The sequence below is a fragment of the Nansenia antarctica genome (assembly GCF_963989245.1).
Source record: "Nansenia antarctica genome assembly, chromosome: 16".
Lineage (NCBI taxonomy): Eukaryota > Metazoa > Chordata > Actinopteri > Argentiniformes > Microstomatidae > Nansenia > Nansenia antarctica.
The window spans coordinates 7,105,121-7,123,836 of record NC_137686.1 but is presented as its reverse complement, the minus strand read 5'-3'; the positions used below and the strand labels follow the sequence as shown (position 1 = coordinate 7,123,836).

The window sequence follows — 18,716 nt, the reverse complement described above, 5'->3', positions numbered from 1 at the left end:
ATTCTGGCTCAGTGTGTGTGTGTGTGTGTGTGTGCGTGCGTGCGTGTGTGTGCACATGCTGGCAGCATACTGAGCATGTGAGCGTGTGTGTGTGTGTGCATGTGTGCGTGTGTGTGTGTGCATCCCTGCTCAGTGTGTGTGTGTGTGAGTGTGTGTGTGAGTGTACATGTGTGTGTGTGTGTGCATCACTGCTCAGTGTGTGTGTGTGTGTGTGCGTGTATGTGTGCCTCGTGTTTGTGTGTGTGTGTGTGCGCGTGCGAGTGTGTGTGCGAGTGTGTGTGTGTGTGTGTGTGTGTGCGCGCGTGCGTGTTGAAGGCTTGTTCATCCAGGCTTTAGGCCATGTGGTATCAGTGTGGAGGCAAGCCTGCTCAGAAGGCCTGGGAGAGACTGATAACCCTGGAAGAAAAGAGAGGGACCGAACAGCACCCAACACAAAAAAAGGAAAAAGTGGGGGAGCTTTCTGAAGGCTTCATCCACCTCTCCTCTCCTCCCTTCTCTCTCTGTCTCTCTGGCGTGGCTGGGGGCTGGGCACCTCTCCTCTCCTCCCTTCTCTCTCTGTCTCTCTGGCGTGGCTGGGGGCTGGGCACGTTTAGAGTGGCAGGCTTTGTGCTTTGTGTGTTCCAGGGTTCTCCCAGAAAACCCAGAGACGACACAACAACCTTGGGCGTCCGATTTGCGGTTCAAGAGTTCGCTAGGGAACAAGGAAAAAACGACGTGGCGGAAAAAAAAGACGCCGTTCGGTTGTTCGGTGTCACCGAATAGTCCGGTGTCGGAGGAGGAGGAGGAGGAGGAGGAGGAGTCGAAGGGGTTCGAATTCCCGAACACCCGTGAGGTTTCCATGTTCGAGAAGACGGTTATTTCGTTCTAACAGGCAGGAAGTCGTCCTCTGACAAGGAGAATCCACCGGTCTATCAGGGCGCACGAGGGCTGGCGGCAGCCCTAGAGGTTGGTTAGAGAGGCCAGTTGGAAGTCGGAAAGGTCGCTGGTTCGGTCCCCACCTCAGGAGGGAGCTGCGCGTGCCCTTGAGCAAGGCACTTATCCGCTAATTGCTCCAGGGGCGCCGACTATGCCTGACCCTGTGCCTAGAGTAAAAAGATACCACATTCCAACAATTGACTGACAAGTTGATGGCATGGCAATAAAACATTTATTAGTATTTGTATTTTTATTATATCATCTATTCATATGTGGAAGTGTATACTCTCCCATTACTACATTCTGTAAGATACAGAATATTCCCTAAAATATTCCCTAAAACCTCCCATGGGGGTTGCTGCCTACATCCATCACCTTCACTCACTGTGCCACTGACTCAATCCATCAAGGAGCCCTGCAGGGGTTGGGTAGGGTAGGGTAGAACGTCAGGGTAGAACATCAAATAAGAGAATGTCTTCAAAATAGTGTTCCTGTAGATTAGCGGAAAGATATGCATACCAACTTCGTCGAAAATCAGTTTGGAGAGCTTTTACACACACACTATTGATTGTAAGTCGCTTTGGAATAACACTTTGGAATAACGCTTTGGAATAACACTTTGGAATAACGCTTTGGAATAAGGCGTCTGCTATCATCCTGAAAGTTGTCCGATTTCAACTGTCAAAAAGAAACGTTGCACGACACACAAAGATCCCGTGTTGAATTTAATTTCACTTTTAATATTATCCACTGTTGCCAGCGAACCTCCGTCGACCTACGATAGTCTACTGTAACAACAACCAGTCCTGACAGAGAGGAAACCCCAAATAATGTTAGAAAATGATATTAAATGTTGTTTGTACTGTAGACAACAGTAAGACTACAGTAAACTGCCAGGTCTTGATGGTTATGATCGGTGGTTAAGGCCTGGACTACACGTATATGGATATTTTTCTAAACGCGAATTCTTTTGTACAATTGGGCTTCTCAACCATACGAACACAGCGTTTTCACTCACCTAAACTGAGATTTCTCTAAACGGATAAAAAAAGCGAAGAAATAAAGAAATATCAGATTGAGTGGATCAGTGTGGTTATGTTAAACGGAGCTGGTGTTGATGCAATGACGTCAAGCGTCAAGTGTCGAGCCGTTCACACATGCACATTGAAGCACATGGATTGATGATTCACTTGCTTAGTCAAATGTATTGATTGTAAGTCGCTTTGGAATAAGGCGTCTGCTAAATGCCAAAAATGTAAAAATAAAAGCAAAACGGTTGTCAACAGCAACAATGGCTCAACTTCATTGTCGGTCCACACAAAATAATAATTTTTTGATTTCTTCTTGGTCGCCATAACTTGCTTTTCTGTCTGTTTCAAACAGTTTGGTCTGTTTACGTTTTGAGTCACTGCCGCCGTTTGATTACAACTGACTGCGCATGCCCATAATGTTCTTCTACGGTATTTGACAGATCGTGTTCAGTTTGGGCTTTTGGTATGGACAGAGATAAGTTTGTGGTGTGGAAAGTTTATTTTTTAAAATAAGGACGAAAATCAGCTTAAAAAAATATCCATATACGTGTAGTCCAGACCTAAGGGAGATAGGAGAAGGAGAGAGGAGGATGGACGTTTTATAGAGGCATATGACGGAAAGAAACGTGACCAAAGTCACGACAGGTTCATTGAACCGAGACGCACAAGGTTGAATCGAACACGCCACTCTAGGCTTGTCGGGGTGGTTGGGAGTGCGATCATAGATCACAGGTTTCCTTCAGAGACGCCGTTTCATCCGTTGCCTTAAACTCATAGTACGGTGCGTATGGTGCGTACGGTTCATTCCGTTCCAACAATCGCAGTCGAATCCTGACTGGCGAAGACAACAGACGTCTTTATTCTGTATTCAGTTATCCCCTCAAACTTAGCTGAACAAAATGACCAGTTTAGCCTGCGTGGTTTAGCCTCCGTGGTTTAGCCTCCGTGGCTGCTAGAAAGCACCGCGCTGCACAGAGCTCTGCAGCCCTTTGTCTTACTGTAGCTGGGACAACAATTACAACATACAACAGCCTCCAGCACCCAAGAATGAGTGTGTCCGCGCGTGTGTGTGAGTGAGTGTGCGTGGGTCCGTACGTGCCTTCCTGCATGTGTGCATGCATGCGTGAGTGTCTGCATGTGTGTGTGTGTGTGTATGTGTGCATGTGTGTGTATGTGTGCATGTGTGTGTATGTGTGCATGTGTGTGTATGTGTGAGTGTATGTGTGCAGGCGTATGTGCGTACGTGCCTTCCTGCATGTCTGCATGCATGAGTGTGTGTGAGAGAGTGCATATGTGTGTGTGTGTGTGTGTGTGGCCCTGTGTGTGTGTGTGAGTGTGCATACGTGTATGTGTGTGTGTGGCCAGTGTGTGACTGTGCATATGTGTGTGAGTGTGCATATGTGTGTGAGTGTGCATATGTGTGTATGTGTGTGTGTGTGTGTGTGCCCCCCCCCCCCCCCTCCTGGGCGGTCTGCTCAGCTCAGTGTTCATGTATAGATGATGTGGTGTGTGTGTGTGTGTGTGTGTGTGTGTGTGTGAGCCCAGATGAGAGCAGCTCAGTGTGATGACCTATATTCCTCCTGCTCTTCCCCTCAGCTACGCGGCTGTGGACTCCATGTTCCCAGCACCCCTACACAGAGAGGAGCTGGACCACACACACACACACACACACACACACACACACACACACACACACACACACACACACACACACACACGCACAGACACACAGATGAACACACGCACGCAAACACACGAACACACACGCATGCACACTAACACAAGTTGGCATGCACACACACACACACACACGCACACACACACACACAGATGAACACACGCACACACGAACACACACACATGCACACTAACACAAGCTGGCATGCACACACACACACACACGCACACACACACAGATGAACACACGCACACACAAACACACACACATGCACACGAACACAAGCTGGCACGCACACACACACCCACACACACACGCACACACGCACACACAGATGAACACACGCACACACCCACGTACGCACACACATAGATGAGCAGAAGCCGGCACGCACGCACGTACGCACTCACACACACGCACACACATGAGCGCACGCACGCAAGTGTTACTTTTACATTACATTTATATTTTGGGCATTTAGCAGACGCCTTTATCCAAAGAGACTGACATTGGTACAATACGCTCGTCTAAGTCAGTGAATCATCTATCCATCAGTCATCATAAGAAACACAAATCTATGCTAGGACCAGGGGCCATCGACCGCTTTTTTAAAAATGTTTATTTTTAGTCGAGAAACTGTACTGGGGAGGGGGGTGGGGGGGGGGGTAGTGAGGAGGTTTTTAGGAGGGACGGTTAAGACGTAGCCCGAAGCGACGGCTTCTTCGTTCGATCTACGGCCGACACACTTCTGCGCGCGCGCGTGCGCACGCACACCCACACACACGCACACACACGCAAGCAGGCACGACCGTCATCCGCACGCACACCCGTCGAGATCCGACGTCACACCCCGGTGATCCGACTCCTCTAGAATGGAATGCGTACTTCTTCTCACATCTCGCTTCGCTTTTTTCTTTTTTTCCCCCGCCCACTGGAAATCGTGCTCTGTAAAATTATCTTCGGTCGATACGAGAAGAGAACGTTACGCTGTGGTGGGGGGGGTGGGTGGGTGGGGAGGGGAGGGGATGGGGGGGGGGAAGGCGTTCTTCTTCTTCTTCTTCTTCTTCTTTAAGCCGAGACGTCCCTGTCTGTGTACGTCAGCGGTGCTTCCTAGCGGTTGTTCAGAGAGAAGGTGCTAGAAGATGATTCTCTACGATGATTCTGATCGTCCCCGATCGGCGTCTGGGATCGTTAACGCATTAACGGACGGCGCCGACGGGCCCCGATGACGGGGCGTGAATGATCCTATTCCAGAGTGATTTCGCAGAGCGCCGTGCGACACGTCACGCAGGATAGAGAGCCTCATCTGGCCAGGCCGGCGTTAGGGGCCACCAGCGGCCCCCCACGCAGGTGTTGTGTTGTTGCCGTGGCGACCGAACGGACGCACGCACACACACACGTGTGCACACAGACAGACACACGTGCGAATGTACACGCGTGCAGGCACATGCATGTGGGCGCACATGCACGCACGCACGGATGTGCGCAGACACACACACACACACACACGTTAGCGTTAGTGTGTGTCTGTGTGTAAAATATAAGCTGGGGCATATAAGCTGTGTGGCTCAGAATAGCCTTGGAGCAGAAACGTGTCATGTCATACTGGATGTCTGTCTGACCGAGGGGGGGGAGGGGGGTCGAAGAGAGAGGGATGTGACAGACAAAGAGAGAAGGAGAGAGAAAGAGAGACAGAGTCAGAGAGAGAGAGACAAAGAGAGAGAGAAGGATAGAGCGAGTGTGTGACAAAGAAGGAGAGAGAGAGAGAGAGAGAAGGATAGAGTGACCGTGTGAGAGAGAAGGAGAGAGAGAGAGAAGGGTGTTACATAACGGCGTCTAGACGCCAATGACAGTTCAAAGGACGTGGTAGCGAGGTGCGTTAATTAGTGGCTGATTGCTTGAGAACCTCCCAGTCCTAATCCAGGAGCGCTCAGTTATCCTCTTCTAATTCCCTCCCTTCATCTCCCCCCCACCCCCCCCCCTCCCTCCTTTCCTCTAGCTTCTCAACCTTCAGCGTGTGTGTGTGTGTGTGTGTGTGTGTGTGTGTGTGTTTCTGTGTGTGTGTGTGTGTGTGTGTGTGTTCGGTGTATACAGTATATATGTGTGTGTGTGTGTGTGTGTGTGTGTGTGTGTGTGTGTGTGTGTGTGTTCGGTGTATACAGTATATGTGTGTGTGTGTGTGTGTGTGTGTGGTGTGTGTGTCTGTGTTCGGTGTATACAGTATATGTATGTGTGTGTGTGTGTGTGTGTGTGTGTGTGTGTTACCAGATGGGATTTACATCTTAATGTCAGTTTATTCCGTGGGTTGACAAATTGCCCCCTTCACATAGACCCAGTAGAGTGAGGCGTTGGGTGTTGGGGGGTTATTAGAATAAACATGCTATCTGACAGCCTGGATCTTGTCTCCCGCATAAACACCTGTGGTTAACATCTCCCACAGGAGGCTAGGGGGGGGGGCTGAGTCGTCTACCTGTTCCTCTTCCTCTCCTTCTCTCCCTTCTCTCCTTCTCTCCTTCTCTCCCTTCTCTCCTTCTCTCCTTCTCTCCTTTCTCTCCTTCTCTCCCTCTCTCCTTCCTCTCCTTCTCTCCTTCCTCTCCTTCTCTCCTTCCTCTCCTTCTCTCCTTCCTCTCCTTTCTCTCCTTCTCTCCTTCTCTCCTTCCTCTCCTTCTCTCCTTCTCTCCTTCCCCTCCTTCCTCTCCTTCTCTCCTTCTCTCCTTCTCTCCTTCCTCTCCTTCTCTCCTTCTCTCCTTCCCCTCCTTCCTCTCCTTCTCTCCTTCTCTCCTTCCTCTCCTTCTCTCCTTCCTCTCCTTTCTCTCCTTCTCTCCTTCTCTCCTTCCTCTCCTTCTCTCCTTCTCTCCTTCCCCTCCTTCCTCTCCTTCTCTCCTTCTCTCCTTCCTCTCCTTCTCTCCTTCTCTCCCTTCTCTCCTTCTCTCCTTCTCTCCTTTCTCTCCTTCCTCTCCTTCTCTCCTTCTCTCCTTCTCTCCTTCTCTCCTCCTCTCCTTCTCTCCTTCTCTCCTTCTCTCCTTTCTCTCCTTCTCTCCTTTCTCTCCTTCTCTCCTTCTCTCCTTCTCTCCTTCTCTCCTTCCTCTCCTTGCCTCCTTTCTCTCCTTCTCTCCTTCTCTCCTTCCTCTCCTCGCCTCCTTTCTCTCCTTCCTTTCCTTCTCTCCTTCTCTCCTTCCTTTCCTTCTCTCCTTCCTCTCCTTCTCTCCTTCCTCTCCTTCTCTCCTTCTCTTCTTCTCTCCTTCTCTCCTTCCCCTCCTTCCTCTCCTTCTCTCCTTCTCTCCTTCTCTTCTTCTCTCCTTCTCTCCTTCTCTCCTTCTCTACTTTCTCTCCTTCTCTCCTTCTCTCCTTCTCTCCTTCTCTCCTTCCTCTCCGTCTCTCCTTCTCTCCTTCTCTCCTTCTCTCCTTCCTCTCCTTCTCTCCTTCTCTCCTTCCTCTCCTTCTCTCCTTCTCTCCTTCTCTCCTTCTCTCCTTCTCTCCTTCCTCTCCTTCTCTCCTTCTCTTCTTCTCTCCTTCTCTTCTTCTCTCCTTCTCTCCTTCTCTCCTTCCTCTCCTTCTCTCCTTCTCTTCTTCTCTCCTTCTCTCCTTCTCTCCTTCCTCTCCTTCTCTCCTTCTCTCCTTCTCTCCTTCCTCTCCTTCTCTCCTTCTCTCCTTCTCTCCTTGTGTCCCCTTCTCCTTGGACTGAAATGGGGGATCTGAATTGACTGGAAAAGGTGGAAGCTTCCGGTGGTTGGAGAGATGGGAGATTGCGAGCGAGGACAAAAGGAAGCCACCTCCGACTTGAGAGACACCCAGCCCCTCCCCCCCCTCTCCCTCCTCCCTCCTCCTTTTTTCTTCTCCCTCACACCACGTTCCACGCTTCCCTGTCATTGGCTCCGGGAACCAACTGTTGCCCTGACAACCTCCTCTGCTGCTCGGGGAGAAAGAGAGAGAGGGAGAGAGAGAGGGAGAGAGAGAGAGAGAGAGAGGGAGAGAGAGAGAGAGAGAGAGAGAGAGGCAGAGGAGCTGTCCTTGGTGCTGAACTGCACAACACCATCGTTTTGTCTTTTCGTTCTGCTAGCATTCTTGCTAGCATGGCTCGCTAGCCGTGTGCAGTGTGTGTGTGTGTGTGTGTCTCCGTACACCCCCGGCACACAGGACTATGGGATGTTCCGTCTCGCCACCCCTCCCCCCCCCCCCCCCGAATGCTAATTTAACCTAAATCATTCCCGTGGTTTACCATGTCTCGGGGATATTAGTATGCAACGGTTAACACAACGGTTGTGGGGGGGGGGGGGGGGGGGTGAGGAGGGGGGGGGTTGTGTGCGTCTCTGATGTTCTGGAGTTCAGAGCATCCGCCCCCCACCCCACCCACACAACACCACCCCCCCCCGCCGCCCGCCCTCCCCTCCCTCCCCTCTCCCAGGGCTCCAGGACATCTTTTCTCATGGAGTGTGTGGTTAATATGTTGTTGACTGTGTTAAGTTACAATAATATGATATCATGTAATATTCAGGGGTTAGCGTTCACATCTCTCGGTCGGTTTGAGAGAAAGAGAGAGAGGTGGAAGAGAGAGAGAATATAAAGAGAGAGGGAGAGAGATGGTAGAGAGAGAGAATAGAGAGAGAGATGGGAGAGAGAGAATAGAAAGAGAGAGAGAGAATAGAAAGAGAGAGAGAGATGGGAGGAGAGAGAGAATAGAGAGAGATATGGCAGAGAGAGAATAGAAAGAGAGAGAGAGAGAGATGGGAGAGAGAGAATAGAAAGAGAGAGAGAGAGAATAGAAAGAGAGAGAGATGTGAGAGGAGAGAGAGATGGGGGAGTGAGAGAATAGAAAGAGAGAGAGAGAGATGGGAGAGAGAATAGAAAGAGAGAGAGAGATGGGGGAGAGTGAATAAAAAGAGAGAGAGAGAATAGAAAGAGAGACAGAGATGAGAGAGAGAGAGAGAGAGAGAGGGAGAGAGAGGGAGAGAGAGGGAGAGAGAGAGAGAGAGAGGGAGAGAGAGAGAGAATAGAAAGAGAGACAGAGATGAGAGAGAGAGAGAAAGAGAGACAGAGATGAGAGAGACAGAGACAGAGAGAGAGAGAGAGAGAGAGAGAGAGGGGGAGAGAGGGGGGAGAGAGGGAGAGAGAGAGAGAGAGAGAGAGAGAGAGAGAGAGAGAGAGGGAGAGAGAGAAAGGCACCCAGTGCAGTGAGCATCAGATGAGATGGTCCACTGCTGAAACTGGGGCAGAAAATCAGCGAGTTGGTCCGGGGCCAGCCGCCGCTGAGACTCTATTATCAGCTCATGTAGACGAGGGTCGGGAACATTCGCTTCACGGTTACACTGCTGGCTTTTTATATGCACACACACACACACACATGCACACATGTTCCCACACACACGGTGACATACACTACACACACGCACGCACACACGCACATGCACGCACGCATACGGTGACATACACTGCATGTATGTCACACACATACACACACTACACTACACACACGCGTGCGCACACACACATACACACACATACACACACTACACTACACACACGCGTGCACACACACACATACACACACACGCACACACACGCACATACATGCTCACTCTCTCACACACCACACACACACACACACACGGTGATAAACACTACACACACACGCACACACACGCACACACACGCTCACTCACTCTCTCACACACACGCGGTAGGTAACATACACTAAGTGCAGACAGACAGATAGAGAAGCATTTATATTTCATGACAGTGTCCCAGCTCCTTCATGTGAGACCAGACACACAGAGGGTCTTCCTCTCACACACACCTTCCCAGTAGAGACCACCACTATCCCCCCTCCTCTTCACAGGCCCACTACTTTATTTCAAAGCCTTATTCCCTCTCAGTGAGTTCTACATCAAGAGACAGCTCCTCCCAGACCCAGATGATTCTATTCAACTCAAGGTTCTGGGTAGATCTGGAGTATCCATTGGTGTCCCGCCGTTGAAGATGTCATTTATTATTTATTTTAATTAACGCTTTTAATCGATTTGTTTGCTTTCTTCTTCTTCTTCGTCTGCTCTCCGGCGTTATCGGACGACAGCCGCTATCGGCCCAGATCACGCTCGAGCTCTCGTTAAACGACCGTATCTCACGGTATTGGGGGTTAACACTAGAACAGCCATGGGTGGGGTCATTTGACCAAGTCGAGTGAAAACAATTGTATATCTTTGCACTCGATCACATTTCAGGACCGTCCTTTCATGAATTTTCCAGGATATGTGCGTTCTACCACCCAGTATCCTTACATTTTCAAAATCACATCAGGCTAAGCTAGTATGAAGCTCATTTGCAGTGTTTGCTGTGTAAGAGGCAGGCTAATCTACAAGACACGCCAACTAGTGGTCTTTGTGTGTGAGTAACAGTTTCCCATTCTAAAGACTACGGACATTTGACCCCTGAGGCGACTATAATAGTAGGTCAAATAGGCACGGCTGTTCTAGTGTTAAGGAACTTATTCACATGACATGACAGAGTCTGGTACTGAGCTGAGCCGAGCTGAGCTGTACTGGTCTGGCCTGGCACCCGTTAAGAGTTGCTGAAACAGCGCTGGAACGAGAACAAGGTGAGAGGGGGGAAATATCCCAGCTAGCGCGGCAGGGTTCAGGTTGGCCGTGGCGTACGTGTAAAGCCCCTCGGTGTGAAGCTTCCGGAAGCTTCTTAGTCGCAGAACAGAACAGAACAGAACAGAACAGAACAGAAAGACGGACAACCCACTAAAGGATAGACCTCGTAAAAAAGCGAGCATAAAAGAGAGAGAAAAAGGTGGGAGAAAGAGAGAAAGACAGAGAGACAGAGAGACAGATAGGTCATGAAGATAAAGAATAGCTACCCTCCTCGACGCTCGCTTGCTGGCGGCGAGCATAAAAGAGGGAGAGAAAGAGGGAGAGAGAGAGAGGGAGAGAGAGAGAGAGAGACGGTCGTGAAAAGAAAGAATAGCTACCTCCTCGACACTCACTGTCGGCCGGCTTCACCTGAATGGGACGAGTCATCTGTAGAAAGAGAGGGGGAGGGAGGGAGGGAGAGGGGGAGGGGGGAGAGAGAGACAAAGACTTGAGTCAGACTCAGGGACTGTAGAAGGTGGCAGAGAGGGGGGCCGGCGGAGGCAGAGAGCCTGGTAGTAAACAGAGGAGGAGGAGGAGGAGGAGGTGAGAGCACCACGTTGGCATCAGGACCACACCACCGCCAGCGCTGAGGAGAGACCAGGCCAGCTCTGTCAGGGTGGCAGGCCAACCTCCAGACACAATGGATGACACTCAACTGACACTAAATTGTCATGGCCAAAATAAATACCTTTAATTTGACCTATAACATCATGGGTCATTTGTTACTTCTTTCACGCTAGAGGACAGAACGTAACAGACACACAGGACAGGGCGCTCTCGCTCTCACTCTCGTTCTTCCACTCTCTCTCTCTCGTTAGCTCTCTCTCTCTCTCGCTCTCTCTCTCTCTCTCTCTCAATTTCATTCAGTGTTGCTTTAGTGTCATGTTATTGGCATAGTAAATGTTGCCAAAGCATACAAAACAATACAACATACATATGGAAATAAAAATAAAACTCTCTCTCTCTCTCTCCCTCTTTCTCTCTCTCCATTCAATGTTGCTTTATTGTGGTCAATGTACAATACAAAATCATCCAAATACAAAAGACATTCATGGGGAAAGACAAATAAAAAATCATAAAAAACTATCTGAACTGTGTTTGACAGTGAAGGTTCAGGGTCGCTGTATAGCTCAGCTCCCACACCCAATACCCCCCCCCCCCCGCTCCAACCCCTCCGCCCCCCTCCACCCCCCGCCCCCCCACTGCGGAGTGACCTTCAGTATGATGTGATGGCAATTAAGTGTTTGTCTGTCCAGAAATAAATAAATAAAAGTGAAAGAAGTCATTTCTTTTCTCCTTTCTCTCTCTCTCTCAACAATAACGACATAAAACATTGTTGTTCTTTTTTAAATAGATGGTTTAGCGGGTCACATGCTTTGCAGCTGATGCAGTAAATTCACTTATTTTTTCCACCTGGAAAAAGTAGGACAGTTTTTGGCTTGGAGGTACGTTATTGAATGCAGGGTATGTATTTTGGAAAAACAAAATGTTTTTTCTTTTTTTTCGAGGGCTTCAGAAAGATCAGTGGTTGCCGTAGCAGCGGAAAAAATAAGAGTCATTAATGAATTGGTAGAACAGTAAACAGGGCCGGATCAACACGTCTTTGGGATCCCTGGTTGCCTTTGTTTAGGGTGTTTTACTTTAGTTTACTTTGCTCTCTCACACTCACATACACACACATGCGCATGCACACACACACGCACGCACGCACGCACATACACACACACACACACACACACACACACACACACCCAGACACACACCCAGACACACACACACACACAGACACACACAGACACACTCACACACGCACACACACAGACACACACACACACACACAGACACACACACACACACACACACATACACCCACAGACACACACACACACACACACACACACACATTTTATTCTAGGACTCGCAGTGGAATGATTTAGAGCAGTGATTGCATAGCGCACAAACCCAATAATAAATAAATATAACATCTCCTACATTCCTGTTTCCATAAAACCCATCTGAGTTATTCCTTAATTGGTAGACTACAGTAAACACGGCCTGCCCTAAAGGCCTACAAGGCCTTAGTTGAGATGGTATTACTGATTTCACCGCAGTAAATAATTAATGTGTGATGATTTATCAAGAAGGTCTGCAGCTGGACTCTATGTGAAACAAAGGAAGGCCTCCGCACGCAACAGAGAACATCTACTCCCACAAAACACTTTACTACAACATGGAGATAAACAAGGCTTCATTCAACCAATGACGACACATAACTTACAATATTGACTTACTGTACATAGCAATGTAGGTGATGTCTCTCTCTCTCTCTCTCCCTCTCTCTCTCTCTATCTCTCTCTGTCTCTCTCTATCTCTCTCTGTCTCTCTCTGTCTCTCTCTGTCTCTCTCTGTCTCTCTCTCTCTCTCCCTCTCTCTCTCTCTCTACTACTACACACATGCTGGATAATAGGAGAGAGACTCATCAGTGACAGGGAAGGTCGTAACCGTCAACCCTGGGGAAGAGAGAAGAGCTGTCACATCACATCACACACACACACACACACACACACACACACACACACACACACATAAGCATGCGCACACACACACACACACGGGCATGCGCACACACACACACACACACACACACACACACACACACACACGCACACACACACACACACACACTCACACACACACACACTCACACACATAAGCATGCGCACACACACACTGCACGGCTGCCCCACACTTTTTTGCAGAGTCATCCAAAATCTTAGCTCCAACATAAAGAAAGCCAGAGCTGTGTGTGTCTCAGTGTGTGAGTGTGTGTGTGTGTGTCTGTGTGTGTGAGAGAGAGAGCTCTGTCCTGACCTTTCATGTCTCATTTCAGGAGAAATATCGCTCTCTTCTAATGACTTCTGAACAGGCAATTAATGCAGAGTAATACTCCTATGACAGCTGTGAGAGGGATAGAGGGGGGGAGGGAGGGAGGGAGGGGGGGAGGGAGGGAGGGAGGGGGGGAGGGAGAGAGGGAGGGAGGAGGGAGCTGGTATGGAAAGGAGGGGGTGTGGTGGTGGTGGTGGTGGTGGAGGGGGAGGGATGTCGAGAGCTATGGGAGAGGAGGGGGAGGGTAGGGGGGGTGGAGGAGAAAAGAGAGAGAGGGGGGGGGGAAAGAAAGAGGGAAAAACCTCTGAACAGTGAACACACTACCACCCCAACCCCCAACCCCCCCACACACACACACACACACACACACACCTGCCAGGGACACGGCAGAGTAACTTTCCCCAGCTCTCCCCCCCCCCCCCGCCCCCCCCGCGTGCGTGCGTCTTCCGAGAGCGATATCCCCACAGAGTGAGTGAGGGTGAGGGATCTCCCCCGCGGCCCTCTGGGTACTGTCTCATCTGGCCTCCTCCGAGCAGATGGATAGGCCCGCTATCCCTGGCACCACGGGGAGGGGGGAGGGGGGGAGGAAGGGGGGGGGGGGGAAGGGGGGACTTAAATCACTGTGACACCCCTCATGGGGGCTCCGTCATGGCCCCTGTGACCTTGCTGTACAGCACCGCTAGGAGATCCATCACCCTGTGGTCTAGAAACGTCAGGGCGGTCCGGAGTCGTCCCACAATGCAACGCAAACACGTCAACGACCACTCACGATTTTAAAATAAATAAAAAAGGTCTATCGTGGCGTTGTGGTCCACACGTACACGCCTAGGGTCTGTCTGTCTGTCTGTCTGTCTGCTCTGTCTGCTCTGCCTGTCTGCCTGTCTGTGTGTCTGTGTGTCTTTGTGTCTGTTTGTCTGTCTGTGTGTGTGTGTATGTGTGTGTGTGTGTGTGTGTGTCTGTCTGTTTGTCTGTCTGTGTGTCTGTCTGTGTGTCTGTCTGTGTGTCTGTTTGTCTGCTCTGTCTGTCTGTCTGTCTGCTCTGTCTGTGTCTGTCTGTCTGCCTGCCTGCCTGTCTGTCTGTCTGTCTGTCTGTGTGTCTGTCTGTGTGTCTGTCTGTGTGTCTGTCTGTCTGTCTGCCTGCCTGTCTGTCTGTCTGTCTGTCTGCTTTGTCTGTCTGTGTGTCTTTGTGTCTGTCTGTCTGTCTGTGTGTGTGTGTCTGTCTGTCTGTTTGTCTGTCTGTTTGTCTGCCTGTCTGTCTGCCTGCCTGTCTGTCTGTCTGTCTGTCTGTGTGTCTGTCTATCTGCCTGCCTGTCTGTCTGTCTGTCTGTCTGTCTATGTCTGTCTGTGTGTCTGTCTGTCTGTGTGTCTGTCTATCTGCCTGCCTGTCTGTCTGTCTGTCTGTCTGTGTCTGTCTGTCTGTGTGTCTGTCTGTCTGTGTGTCTGTCTGTCTGTCTGCCTGCCTGCCTGCCTGCCTGCCTGCCTGCCTGCCTGTCTGGCTATCTGCCTGTCTGCTCTGTCTGTCTGTCTGTCTGTCTGGCTGTCTGCCTGTCTGCTCTGTCTGTCTGTCTGTCTGTCTGTCTGTCTGCCTGTCTGATTTGATCAACGGTAGTGTTTTTTTTTCTTCATCCTCTCGCGAGGGAGAACCCAGTGTCCCTGGTGTGTCTGTGTGTGTGTGTGTGTGTGTGTGTGTGTGTATATATATAGTATATACTGTATATATATATATGGAATACATATGTGTGTGTGTGTGTACTGTATGAGTGTGTATGTGTGTGTGTGTGTGTGTGTGTGTATGTATGTGTATATATTTATATATACCCATATATATATGGAATATACCTATGGGTGTGTGTGTGTGTGTGTGTGTGTGTGTGTGTGTGTGTGTGTGTGTGTGTGTGTGTGTGTGTGTGTGTGTGTGTAGGAGCTTCAGAGACTCTGTGTTGCGTACGCCCTTTGAAACGGTCCCTCATCTTCTCTCTGCTCTGCACCGGCCCAATCACATCTCAGCTTACTGACAGCCGCCTCTTCTGATCCCTTCTCATTGGCTAAAAAAACTTAAACCACTAACACCGACGCTTAACACTGCAGTCCGTACGACCCACAAGCACACGCCCATCCAAATCTATTATTAACCATAATTAATGTTGCATTACAACACCACAGATGAATAAAAGATTAGACTGGGTTTGAGGGAGAGATGGGGAGAGAGTGAAAGCAAGAGGGAGGGAGGGAGAGGTAGAGAGAGAGGGATTCTATAGGGTGCAACCAGCAAGCCAATTATTTCTGATGAAGATGTCATTTCTTCAGTGAAAGGAGGGTGGATGAGAGAGAAAGAGAGAAAAGAGAGGGATAGGGAATGAAAGAAAAGGGAATGGGAGAGGGAGAGAAACACCAATTAGGGATGAGTGAAACCCTCCTCCTCACATGACGTCTCGCCCCCCTCTCGCTCTCTCCCTTCCTGTCCTTCATCAAGTGATACACTATTAAAATGAGTATACGCTACCCCCCCTCCCCTCCCCTCCCCTCCCCTCCCACACACACTCTCTCACTCACACACACACACACCACACATACAGTATGTACACACACACACACACAGACTCACACACACACATACACACACACACACACCAGATCTCTTCTTCATGTGAAACATAAAAGGGAGCATTGAAGTTGTAATCAAACTCAACATCATCCAAGCATCCCTCCAACCCAACATCCCTCCAACCCAACATCCCTCCAACCCAACATCCCTCCGACCCAACATCATCAGTCCTGTTGGGGTCTTTAGACGGACGGATAGGAGGTGGACCACTCACCCCGGGAAGGGTCTTCTGCTCATGCAGTGCATTCTGGGCCGTGATGGCAGACTCGCGGGCGCAGTAGGTAAGGAACGCGCAGCCTGCCAATCAGAACAGACCAACAGGAGGTTAGTCCCACACATAGACACAGGCGCACGCGCACACACACACACACACACACGCTCGCGCACACACGCACGCGCATACACTACACACACACGCACACGCTCGCACACACACAGTCACACACACACGCACACACGCACACAAAGATAGGCTACCAATACATCCATTTACACCCTAATATTGATACAGCCACTAGTCTACAGGATTAAACAACATTCGATTTTGATAGAAAATCAACTGAATTCATCTCAGATGTTACATAACATAAGGTTATTGTGGGTAAACAACCCGTCTTCATCACGGTGCAGGTGGTGTGGTACTCTTACCTTTATGCATGCCCGTGTAGCGGTCCTTCAGAACCGACAGCTCGTGGATCTTCCCGAACTGCTCGAACAGAGGTTTCAGGTCTTTCTCTTCGAGGTTCCGCGGAATCTGTCCTATAAAGAGCTTGATCGCGTCCTGGTCTTTCATGATAGATGGATCGTGGATCGAGATCGTTTTGGCTCCGTTGTTCACGGGCTTCGGAACCAGAACCGGGGGCTGGGCGAGCTGAGGCATCAGCAGGACGGGAGGCGACTGGAGCACCGTGGCGACGCTGACGGGAGCGGCGGGATGAGGGTGGTGGTGATGGTGGTGTTGCTCCTGCCTCCTGGTGTCAGCCTCGGTGAATCTGGCCATGCTGAACGGTGGAGCAGGGGTGAGGAGGAGAGAGACAGCGCGCTACACACGCTCGGGATGACTGCGAGTGGTGCGAGAGAGGATGAGAGAGGCGGGTGGTGCGGGGGCGGCGGTGTGGGGGTGGGGCGCGGGGGCGGGGTGCCCCAGCTCCGACATTCGGGTCGGCGAAAGAGCGCTTGTCGTTGAGCGCCACCCGGAGGCGATGACACTGACTTGTAAAAACCTGTGAATTATGGCATGGCTCTTTTTCTTTTCTTTTCTTTTTTTCATTTCATGTCATGTCATGATTAGCCTGGCTTATTTCAAAACAAGGTCTTGATATTATCGGTTCGTCGAGTCTCATACTAACGAGCTTAGTTAATCTGGTGTGATCGTTTCATTCAATTAACTAGTCGGATGTGATGTGATCTCATTTGGATGAGGCATAGGCCCCTAATCTATCAACGAAAGAATAGAAAGAATATCCAAGCACTGGCTGGCCTTGTTAACACCACTCTCCACGTGTTTCTGTGGCTAAGAAACCCTACAGAAATACGATGGAGGCCTGTTCGTACAGGTGCTGCCCAGGTATATTGTTGTGCTTCTAGCATCTCACCAATAGGGGGCGGCAACAGGACACTCAAAATAAGATTGAACCTTCCACACATAGGAACATGGAGAGATCAGTAATTCAACTGAATAAATAGATATTCACTTTTTTTTAGAAAGGGATAGCTGTCTCCAATCTGTCTCTTTATAATGACAAAACTGTATCACTCGATGAAGGGCAGAAGAATAAAGAAAGAGAGAGGGGAGAGGAGAGGTGAAAAACAAAAGCATTTGACTGTTAATGACCCGTCCCCCTCAGAGCCTGCCATGTTTCCATCAGCTTCTCTGATTTAATCTGCAGAAATATGAATATTAAAATTAAAATCACTGTGATGAATATCAATCAGCGGCCCCTTTTGATGCCTCCCAGGTGAGGGAGAGAGAGAGAGAGAGAGAGAGAGAGAGAGAGAGAGAGAGAGAGGAAGGCACACACACACGCACATACACACACACACACACACACACGCACACACACACACACACACACACACACGCACTTGATTTTAATTTGAGTGAGTTAAGCCCATCAGGGCCTGTTCTGTGACTGTGTAATCTGCCATCCATTTCGGGGAGGGTATAATGGCAGCGGGCCTGCACTATGGTTCTCCCTGATGGGAGCTTAATACCTGCTATTGCACTCTGACAGAGTAGAGAGGCCGAATAAGGAACAGGGGCCTGGAAATTTAAATTGGATGCTTGAAAGCAAAAGGGGAAAAATTACTGTGTGTGTGCGTGTGTGTGGTACAGCCTAGCAGAAAGCACCGGGAAATGACTGGCTAAAGTTAGCGCTGAATGGCTTGGATGTGAATGGCGTGTACTGCAAAGTGAAGGACCCAGGCTGAGTGCCATTGACTGGAGGTATTGTTTGGTCGGACAGGAGAGGTTCGATTATGAAGAACTGAGAACACACAAAGGACCCCTTTTAGAACCGGTGTTGGTATTCATGTTGCATAAAGGGGGGAAACTGTTTCCGACAGCTTGTGACAGAATATCACTGAGTTCAAGGTTTTTAATCAATGGTTTTTCTTAGCTCGACGTATCATAAGGGAACATCAATCATATTCATTTCACATACAATTCGGTGCAGACAATTGGAAACGCGGCAAGCGTTCCTTAAAAGTGAACACCACTCACCACCCATGAGGAATTAATTGACATGCTACAAACACAGCGCATGCAAAAGAACATCTCGTGAAAAGTACAGAATAATTACAAAAAGGCGACTTGTAGTAAACAACTGAAGCGAGAGCGTCGTCGAGCTTGTTACCAAATGATTATGTAACTCGTCTTAAGACACAATATTCGCCAAGGGGGGATATCTCAGCTCAACATCTCCAACGGCACAAAGGTTCAGAGGGGAAAATGACAAAGTAAGACCAAAC

At 49.6% G+C, this 18,716-nt stretch overlaps 1 pseudogene across 1 annotated transcript in view; it reads right to left on the bottom strand.

Annotated features, from left to right (window-relative positions):
• LOC308171715 (CUGBP Elav-like family member 5) overlaps positions 1–16,539 on the bottom strand; it is a 30,313-nt pseudogene extending 13,774 nt beyond the window's left edge. The window contains exons 1-3 of the transcript in view: positions 16,395–16,539; positions 15,961–16,043; positions 10,595–10,643 (exon numbers count right to left, since the gene is read on the bottom strand). The product of the transcript in view is annotated as a CUGBP Elav-like family member 5 (transcript). The remainder of the gene's footprint in view (positions 1–10,594; positions 10,644–15,960; positions 16,044–16,394) is intronic.
• Positions 16,540–18,716: the final 2,177 nt, after the last annotated feature.